The sequence below is a fragment of the Bombina bombina genome, chromosome 3 (genome assembly GCF_027579735.1).
Source record: "Bombina bombina isolate aBomBom1 chromosome 3, aBomBom1.pri, whole genome shotgun sequence".
Classification (NCBI taxonomy): Eukaryota; Metazoa; Chordata; class Amphibia; order Anura; family Bombinatoridae; genus Bombina; species Bombina bombina.
In genome coordinates, this window is record NC_069501.1 from 1,036,526,271 (window position 1) to 1,036,537,142 (window position 10,872).

Here is a 10,872-nt window from a genome sequence, read left to right on the forward strand (position 1 = left end):
GGATCTGGACAGATACCTGGGAAGTTTCTTGTTTAGATGAGAGGCCATCAGATCTATCTCTGGGAGCCCCCACAATTGAACAATCTGAAGAAATACCTCTGGGTGAAGAGACCATTCGCCCGGATGCAACGTTTGGCGACTGAGATAATCCGCTTCCCAATTGTCTACACCTGGGATATGAACCGCAGAGATTAGACAGGAGCTGGATTCCGCCCAAACCAAAATTCGAGATACTTCTTTCATAGCCAGAGGACTGTGAGTCCCTCCCTGATGATTGATGTATGCCACAGTTGTGACATTGTCTGTCTGAAAACAAATGAACGATTCTCTCTTCAGAAGAGGCCAAAACTGAAGAGCTCTGAAAACTGCACGGAGTTCCAAGATATTGATCGGTAATCTCACCTCCTGAGATTCCCAAACTCCTTGTGCCGTCAGAGATCCCCACACAGCTCCCCAACCTGTGAGACTTGCATCTGTTGAAATTACAGTCCAGGTCGGAAGAACAAAAGAAGCCCCCTGAATTAAACGATGGTGATCTGTCCACCACGTTAGAGAGTGCCGAACAATCGGTTTTAAAGATATTAATTGATATATCTTCGTGTAATCCCTGCACCATTGGTTCAGCATACAGAGCTGAAGAGGTCGCATGTGAAAACGAGCAAAGGGGATCGCGTCCGATGCAGCAGTCATAAGACCTAGAATTTCCATGCATAAGGCTACCGAAGGGAATGATTGAGACTGAAGGTTTCGACAGGCTGTAATCAATTTTAGACGTCTCTTGTCTGTTAAAGACAAAGTCATGGACACTGAATCTATCTGGAAACCCAGAAAGGTTACCCTTGTTTGAGGAATCAAAGAACTTTTTGGTAAATTGATCCTCCAACCATGATCTTGAAGAAACAACACAAGTCGATTCGTATGAGACTCTGCTAAATGTAAAGACGGAGCAAGTACCAAGATATCGTCCAAATAAGGAAATACCACAATACCCTGTTCTCTGATTACAGACAGAAGGGCACCGAGAATCTTTGTGAAAATTCTTGGAGCTGTAGCAAGGCCAAACGGTAGAGCCACAAATTGGTAATGCTTGTCTAGAAAAGAGAATCTCAGGAACTGATAATGATCTGGATGAATCGGAATATGCAGATATGCATCCTGTAAATCTATTGTGGACATATAATTCCCTTGCTGAACAAAAGGCAATATAGTCCTTACAGTTACCATCTTGAACGTTGGTATCCTTACATAACGATTCAATAATTTTAGATCCAGAACTGGTCTGAAGGAATTCTCCTTCTTTGGTACAATGAAGAGATTTGAATAAAACCCCATCCCCTGTTCCGGAACTGGAACTGGCATAATTACTCCAGCCAACTCTAGATCTGAAACACAATTCAGAAATGCTTGAGCTTTCACTGGATTTACTGGGACATGGGAAAGAAAAAATCTCTTTGCAGGAGGTCTCATCTTGAAACCAATTCTGTACCCTTCTGAAACAATGTTCTGAATCCAAAGATTGTGAACAGAATTGATCCAAATTTCTTTGAAAAAACTTAACCTGCCCCCTACCAGCTGAACTGGAATGAGGGCCGTACCTTCATGTGAACTTAGAAGCAGGCTTTGCCTTTCTAGCAGGCTTGGATTTATTCCAGACTGGAGATGGTTTCCAAACTGAAACTGCTCCTGAGGACGAAGGATCAGGCTTTTGTTCTTTGTTGAAACGAAAGGAACGAAAACGATTGTTAGCCCTGTTTTTACCTTTAGACTTTTTATCCTGTGGTAAAAAAGTTCCTTTCCCACCAGTAACAGTTGAAATAATAGAATCCAACTGAGAACCAAATAATTTGTTTCCCTGGAAAGAAATGGAAAGTAGAGTTGATTTAGAAGCCATATCAGCATTCCAAGTCTTAAGCCATAAAGCTCTTCTGGCTAAGATAGCCAGAGACATAAATCTAACATCAACTCTAATAATATCAAAAATGGCATCACAGATGAAATTATTAGCATGCTGGAGAAGAATAATAATATCATGAGAATCACGATTTGTTACTTGTTGCGCTAGAGTTTCCAACCAAAAAGTTGAAGCTGCAGCAACATCAGCCAATGATATAGCAGGTCTAAGAAGATTACCTGAACATAGATAAGCTTTTCTTAGAAAAGATTCAATTTTTCTATCTAAAGGATCCTTAAACGAGGTACCATCCGACGTAGGAATGGTAGTACGTTTAGCAAGGGTAGAAATAGCCCCATCAACTTTAGGGATTTTGTCCCAAAATTCTAACCTGTCAGGCGGAACAGGATATAATTGCTTAAAACGTTTAGAAGGAGTAAATGAATTACCCAATTTATCCCATTCCTTAGCAATTACTGCAGAAATAGCATTAGGAACAGGAAAGACTTCTGGAATAACCGCAGGAGCTTTAAAAACCTTATCCAAACGTATAGAATTAGTATCAAGAGGACTAGAATCCTCTATTTCTAAAGCAATTAGTACTTCTTTAAGTAAAGAGCGAATAAATTCCATCTTAAATAAATATGAAGATTTATCAGCATCAATCTCTGAGACAGAATCCTCTGAACCAGAAGAGTCCAAAGAATCAGAATGATGGTGTTCATTTAAAAATTCATCTGTAGAGAGAGAAGATTTAAAAGACTTTTTACGTTTACTAGAAGGAGAAATAACAGACAAAGCCTTCTTTATGGATTCAGAAACAAAATCTCTTATGTTATCAGGAACATTTTGCACCTTAGATGTTGAGGGAACTGCAACAGGCAATGGTACATCACTAAAGGAAATATTATCTGCTTTAACAAGTTTGTCATGACAATTATTACAAACAACAGCTGGAGGAATAGCTACCAAAAGTTTACAGCAGATACACTTAGCTTTGGTAGATCCAGCAGGCAGTGGTTTTCCTGTAGTATCTTCTGGCTCAGATGCAACGTGAGACATCTTGCAATATGTAAGAGAAAAAACAACATATAAAGCAAAATAGATCAAATTCCTTATAAGACAGTTTCAGGAATGGGAAAAAAATGCCAAACATCAAGCTTCTAGCAACCAGAAGCAAATGAAAAATGAGACTGAAATAATGTGGAGACAAAAGCGACGCCCATATTTTTTGGCGCCAAATAAGACGCCCACATTATTTGGCGCCTAAATGCTTTTGGCGCCAAAAATGACGCCACATCCGGAACGCCGACATTTTTGGCGCAAAATAACGTCAAAAATGACGCAACTTCCGGCGACACGTATGACGCCGGAAACGGAAAAGAATTTTTACGCCAAAAAAGTCCGCGCCAAGAATGACGCAATAAAATGAAGCATTTTCAGCCCCCGCGAGCCTAACAGCCCACAGGGAAAAAAGTCAAATTTTTGAGGTAAAAAAATATGATAATTTAAAGCATAATCCCAAATATGAAACTGACTGTCTGGAAATAAGGAAAGTTGAACATTCTGAGTCAAGGCAAATAAATGTTTGAATACATATATTTAGAACTTTATAAATAAAGTGCCCAACCATAGCTTAGAGTGTCACAGAAAATAAGACTTACTTACCCCAGGACACTCATCTACATGTTTGTAGAAAGCCAAACCAGTACTGAAACGAGAATCAGTAGAGGAAATGGTAAATATAAGAGTATATCGTCGATCTGAAAAGGGAGGTAAGAGATGAATCTCTACGACCGATAACAGAGAACCTTATGAAATAGACCCCGTAGAAGGAGATCACTGCATTCAATAGGCAATACTCTCCTCACATCCCTCTGACATTCACTGCACGCTGAGAGGAAAACCGGGCTCCAACTTGCTGCGGAGCGCATATCAACGTAGAATCTAGCACAAACTTACTTCACCACCTCCCTTGGAGGCAAAGTTTGTAAAACTGATTTGTGGGTGTGGTGAGGGGTGTATTTATAGGCATTTTAAGGTTTGGGAAACTTTGCCCCTCCTGGTAGGAATGTATATCCCATACGTCACTAGCTCATGGACTCTTGTTAATTACATGAAAGAAATTGGCGATATAGGTGGGAGAGGGATGAAAGAGGGGGAGGGGATGGGTTATGGTAGAGAGCTTGGGGAGGAGGGGGGAGGGGAGGAGGAAAAGAAAAAAGGGGGGAGGGGTTAAGTGAGGGGATAGGGGATAAAATACAAAATATGAACAAAGAGCAAAAAACTTCAATGCCCAAGGATATAATTTTCGACTTAATATTTCCGCTATTACCAAAAGATCTCAAAAGTTTAAGTATTCAGATTAGTATTAATGGATACAAGACCCGTATTAGATTGAGTTTACATGTTTGTATTTGTATTGTTCCCACAAGAACATGATATCTTGAAATAAATTGAGTTTCCCCAAATTAAAGTAGTAGTACCTCTCCATTACTATAGTGGTGTCTACCTGGTTTTTCCAGCTATCAAAGGAGGGTACCTGTGTACTCCTCCACAATTTTGTGATTCATTTTTTGGCCGCATTGATCATAATTTGGGTAATGCTATGTCTTATCTTACACCTAATTTCTGAAACATCATTAAAAAGGAAAAGCTTGATTGAAAATCTCAATGGGCACCCTATAACCTCTTTAATTGCTATATGTATGTCTTTCCAAAATTGATTCAATATGTGGCATTCCCACCAGATATGCAACATTGTACCTTCCTGATGACACCCCTTCCAACATTTATTACTTGCATTCCTAAACATGTGTGCCAATTTGTGGAGTGTTAAATACCACCTTGTAAGGACCTTTATATTTGTTTCCAAATGTGAAGCCAAATGTGCTGATTTTGCCATAGCATATGACCATATCTTCCATTGCTTTGGTGTTATTTGTCTATTAAGTTCTATTTCCCATTTATGTATGTAGGTAGGTCTGGGTGGAAGGTATATCTCTGTCGGGAATTGGTATATAGAAGATATTACCCCTTTTTTTTTAGAATTTAAATTTGTGCATAACATTTCAAAGGGCGTGAGGGGCCTGAGGAAATCCTTTTTATTTCTATGGGTTAATAGGTAATGTCACATCTGTTGGTAGTTGAGCCATAAGTTGAAATAATGAAAGCCCATTTCCTGTAGCTCTTCCCTCGTGAAGAGTTTACCGTTGTCTAGTAAGTCATGTACAGGGATTAGATCATGAAAGTCACATGGACCTCTTAAGACATTGGCATTCCAGGTTTTACCTACTACAAATTCTTTATTCATAAATAATGTCGTTAATGGCGAGTTAGGGGATGAGAGTTTTGGGAATTTATTTCTAAGAACTGTCCAATCAGACCGGGTTTCATTAAAAATGGAATACAATTTACTGTTGTTTGTAGTGTGGGCAGTAGGGGTGACCAGCATATTCCCCCCGGATGCGGGACATTTAGCAACTGAGACTCCAATTGGGTTACTTTCTTTTGTATGGTTCTACCCTGTCTACACCAATCCACTACTCTGCTCCGGGATATCGCTAGCTTATACCAATGCAAGTTCGGTACTCCCAACCCTCCTCCATCTCTGGGGGTATAAATTGTATTTTTGGATAATCTAGGTTGTTTCTTTTGCCATATGAACTGTATGTATTGATAACCCTTTGTAATTTTGTAATCTCTTTGGTTGCTCCAGTTATGAGAAGTGCTTGCATTATATATAATGCTTTAGGTAATAGAGTCATCTTTGCACCCGCCACTCTGCCCAACCAAGAGATATTATTTTTAGGTAACCATCTAGAGGTTAGAGATTGAAATTCAGTCAGGAGTTTACCATAGTTTACTTTACGCATGCCTTCCAAATTAGAAGTCAACTGGATGCCAAGATATTTTAGGGCTTTTAAGTTTATTTTGTAGGGGCTGTTAGATTTAATCATACCAAGGGTTTTCTCTGTGACATTATTTGGGTAAAGTTCTGATTTATTTAGGTTAACCAGAAAATTAGATACATCGCTATACCCTCTGAGCTCCTTCTGGACTAATTTTAGGGTATCTACGGGGGATGCCAGTGTAAGCAAGATATCATCCACGAACATTGTGAGCTTATGTGTTTGATCTTGTACTTTATTTCCAATTATGTCAGGATTGTTTCTTAGTTTAGTAGCCAGGGGTTCCAGTGATAAAACAAACAGGAGAGGGGATAAGGGGCACCCCTGCCTCGTGCCTTTGCGGATTTCAAAGGCATCCGATAGCGTGCCATTGACTCGCACTTGTGCTGAGGGGTTAGAGTATAAAGAGAATATTTGTGAAATAAATTTAGTTGCAAGTCCAAATTTAGTTAGGGTGGAGTGTAGGAATGTCCAATCTAGTCTATTGAACGCTTTTTCAGCATCCGTTGATAGAAAAATTGCCGGGAGTTTAGTGTGTCTAATGTAATCTATGAGTGTAACTACTTTGCTTGTATTATCTTTGGCTTCACGCTGTGGGACAAAACCCACCTGATCTCCATCCTATAGTGGAGGGAGAAAATTTTTCAATCTTGTGGCTAGGATTTTTCCATATAGTTTAAGATCTGCATTGAGTAAAGAGGTAGGGGCATATCTATCAAGCTCCATATGGAGCTTGACGCCCCGTGTTTCTGGCGAGCCTTCAGACTCACCAGAAACACAAGTTATGGAGCAGCGGTCTCAAGACCGCTGCTCCATAACCTGTCCGCCTGCTCTGAGGAGGCGGACAGAGATCGCCACAATTCAACCCGATCGAGTACGATTGGGTTGATTGATGACCCCTTGCTGGCGGACGATTGGCCGCGAATCTGCAGGGGAGCGATGTTGCACCAGCAGCTCACAAGAGCTGCTGGTGCAATGCTAAATACGGAGAGCATGTTGCTCTCCGCATTCAGCGAGATCTGTCGGACCTGATCTGCACTGTCGGATAAGGTCCGACAGTCCTTTGTTAAATAGGCCTCATAGGCCGAAAGTTTGCTTCAGGAACACTGTTATATGTGCTTGAAGCATAGTATCTGGAAATAAATAATGGTCTTATATGTAGTTAAACAAGTTCCTTAAATGTAGGATCAATTGGGATTTAAATATCTTATAGTACAGGCTTGCTCAGTTTCATATTGGATATGGCTTCCGAAATTTCCTTCACAGAAATGGGGGATTCTAGGGATTTAGCATCTGCCGCAGAGATGGTAGGGAGATCAATATTATGTAAATATCTGTTAAAATCTGACAGCGCTCAACCTTGTGTCTGTAGCTCCTAGTATTGTGGGTACCAGCGCCCCCAAAAGCTTATAAAATATTTTATATACCACTATATAATTTCAATATATTTTTTATTTAAATAATCTTGTCACTACTAGTGTCTTAGCCTTTTAGGAGGCGCTCTGTGTATTTATTTTTAGCATTATGTAAATATCTGTTGCATGCTTCCTTATGTAGCTGTGAAGGTCTATCCGTGAGTATATTATATAATTTATGATAGAACTGTTGGAAGGTTTGTGCTATACTTTTAGTATCTTCAATTTGTGTTCCCTTATGTGTTGTAAGTGAATGGATATAAGATTTTAATTGCTGTTTTTTTAGGGCTCTCGCTAATTGTTTGCCTGTTTTATTCCCTTCCCCATAGAATCGCTGTTGCAAAAAAAGTGGTTTCCTTTGAGTCTCAATTTGCAAATGTTCATTCAGTGTATTCCTTTTGTCCCCTAATTGTTCTTGGAGTGAGTCATCACCAGGACATAATTTACACATATAGTCTAGTTCAGCAATGTCTCTGGCTAGTAATTTATATAATTCCATTTCTGTTCTACGTTTGTTGGCTCTAGTTTTGATAAACTCGCCTCTCATATAGGCCTTATGGGATTCCCAGATCATATCTGGGTTAGAATCTGGAGTGTTATTTATCAAGAAGTAAGTGTCTAACTGCTTGGTAAATGTCTCTAAGTCTCCTGGGAGCAACAGAAGTGTGTCATCCAGTCTCCAGCAGAAAGGTCTATCTGACATAGACGGCCAATGCAAAAAGCATTCTACTAAAGAGTGGTCAGACCATGTTGTGTGTTTTATGTTTGCCTGTTTGATGTAAGAAAGTGCTTTGCAATCTACAAGGATATAGTCCAAGCTCGAATAACTTTTGTGCGGGTGGGAAAAGAAGGTATAGTCTTTGCTATGAGGGTGGAGATATCGCCATGAGTCGTGTAAGGTTAAAGTTTTAAGGTTGCACCATATAGACTGAAGAGCCTTGGGGGGCAACTGAGATTTAGCGGTTGAACAATCAATTGAAGGATCTAAGGGGACGTTGAAGTCTCCTCCAAGAATTAAGGGGCCTTTAGTATTAGCTAAAATTTTAGAGGTGACATTATTTACTCTCTATTATTTTACTATCGTTACAGGTCTGTTATAAAGCAGGCCCGAGATACACAGGTATCTCTCATCTTTATCCTTATCTGTATGTAGTACTTGGAATGGATTTATGTATGAGTATACTAAGTCCGTTCAATTTTTTTTGGTGATTTGTACTGCGGAAATGCTGAGTGAAGTGTGTAGTAAAATATTTAGGAAGATTATTAGTCTTAAAATGAGTCTCCTGTAAGAGTAAAATTTTCCCTCCTCTTTTACGTAGATCTTGCAAAGCCATTGCTCTTTTATTTGGGCAGTTAAATCCTTTTACATTTTGAGTGATGATATGTAAGTGTGGTACGTTACCGTGTGCAGTCATAATAATTCAGAAACATAGACTCTCTATAGGTGTGCGGAAAATTCAAATTGGCAATGAAATATACCTTCAATATCCCTGGGCAGAACAAAAGAAAAACAACATATAAAACATATACATAACCATAGATGAAAAGCATAAAGCTTTAACTCTATAACTCAGGGGGGTAAAATGTTACCAATTTAGGCTAAACATAATATTTAATATATCAGTAATGAATTCTTTAACTCTTAAAGATTTGCCAGACTGGTCACTCTCATGTGTCTCAAGCTAGCTAAACAGAAAGCTAACCTGTGGAATAATATGGTTAAATAAAGTTTCTTACATGGTTCAGTATCCTAAACAATTCCTCAATTTTCCAAAAACCCTAACTTCAAATTAGAGAGAATCTCCTGTAAGAGAGAGTCAAGGGCCCTCATCACCCATCTTAGGGCTCTACAAAAAACATAGTAAGGCAGACAAAATACTTATGCACAGTTTATGTGACACCTTGTCCTCCTACAGCTCAATTGTCTTGTCTGGCAGGCTGTTTAGCGTTTCTTCTTGAGGGCACCCTCTGCCATTCTGGCCCGTTGAGGGAGAGGGCCCCTGGTATTTAAGGTATTACGTGAAGTAGCGTCAACGGCTTCCATAGGTGGAGGATCAATACTTAGATCTTTGCAGATCCTCTTGATCTCATCTGGTGAGTGACAAAGTATCCTTCCGCCCCTCCACTAAATCTGAAGATTAAAGGGATGGCCCCATCTATAGGGGATGTTTTGCTGTCGTAGCATGTGTGTCAGTGGTTTCAGATCCCTTCTTTTTTGCAGAGTTCTGATGACAAATCTTTAAAAAGGTGTAGATCCATGTCTTTAAACCTTATTGGATGTTTCTGTCTTGCCTTTTTCATTAAAATTTCTTTGAGTGGATAAGCTGGTGATTTTAATAATTACATCCCTGGGTGGGTGGTCATCCAAGGGTTTACCTTACATTATGTCTTCTGCTTCAGTTTTCTAGGTCATCAACCTTATTTTCCAGATGAAAGATTATGTTGTCTTGTTGTTTTAGTTGACGCTCAAAATTTGTGAGTGCTGTATTGTGTTGGGTGGAATCTTCCTCCAGCTTTTCCACACCCTGCCCTAGTATGGTTAGATCTTTATTTATTTCAGAAATTTCTTCTCGAATGCATTGTCTAACTTGCTGTATTAACATTGAGAGGTCCTTTTTCGAGGACAAGGAGTCCAAAAGAGCTTTGGGAATAGATATTGCCAGTGTGGAGCAATCAGACTGACTCCGAAGAAACAGAATTACCTCTCTGTCTTGTATTCTTGTCTAATGCAACAGGGGTCTGTGCTGGCTCTAAGCATTTAAAAAAGTTATTCATAGATGGTGTTACTGATGTCTTTTTCCTTGCGGTGCTCTCCGCTTTATTCTTCTTCTTGGGAGACATATTTAATAACTAATTGCATGTTGTTGATCTTGAATAGCAAGAAATGCAAAGACGTTATGTTTCGTGATATGACAAGTTCAAAAAATGGAGTATAAAACATGATCTCCGGCTCTCTGTGTTAGTTTTAGAGGTATAAGCCCATAACCAAATTCCTCCTGTCTAGCTTATGACTATAATTTCTATACCTTTTGCAGAGATTTGCCAGTAAGCTATTAAACAGATAGTATGCTTATCCGGAGTACATATAATCACACATGGAGATGTATTGTCAGCTTAATCTAGGCCCCAAGTAACGGTGTATGTAGTAAAGTAAGGCCGTCTGCCAACATAATGTATTACAGCTGTGGCGCACTTCAAATTCAATATGAGTATTGAAGCAGCGTTTAGTGCATAGTGTTTATAGGCCTTAGGTTAAAATGTCAGTTATGGCTCATTTTGTGTACCTGATCTGTGCTATGATGCATAGGAACTCTTTCCTGGGACTCCTTGCTCCGTTGTGGGATTAATACTGACCGCTGTTAATGTAAGTCCGTAATGCAGGTAGGTCCTCTTGCGCAGCATGAATTTGCTGAGTCTGGGTGGTGTCGCAATTCAGCCCTCACCCATTGGCCCCTATTTATCAAAGGTCTTGCGGACCTGATCCGACAGTGCGGATCAGATCCGCAATACCTCGCTAAATGCGGAGAGCAATACACTCTCCGCATTTACCATTGCACCAGCAGCCCACAAGAACTGCAGGTGCAACGCCGCCCCCTGCAGACTTGTGGCCAATCGGCCGCCAGCAGGGGATATCAATCAACTCGATCGGGTTGAA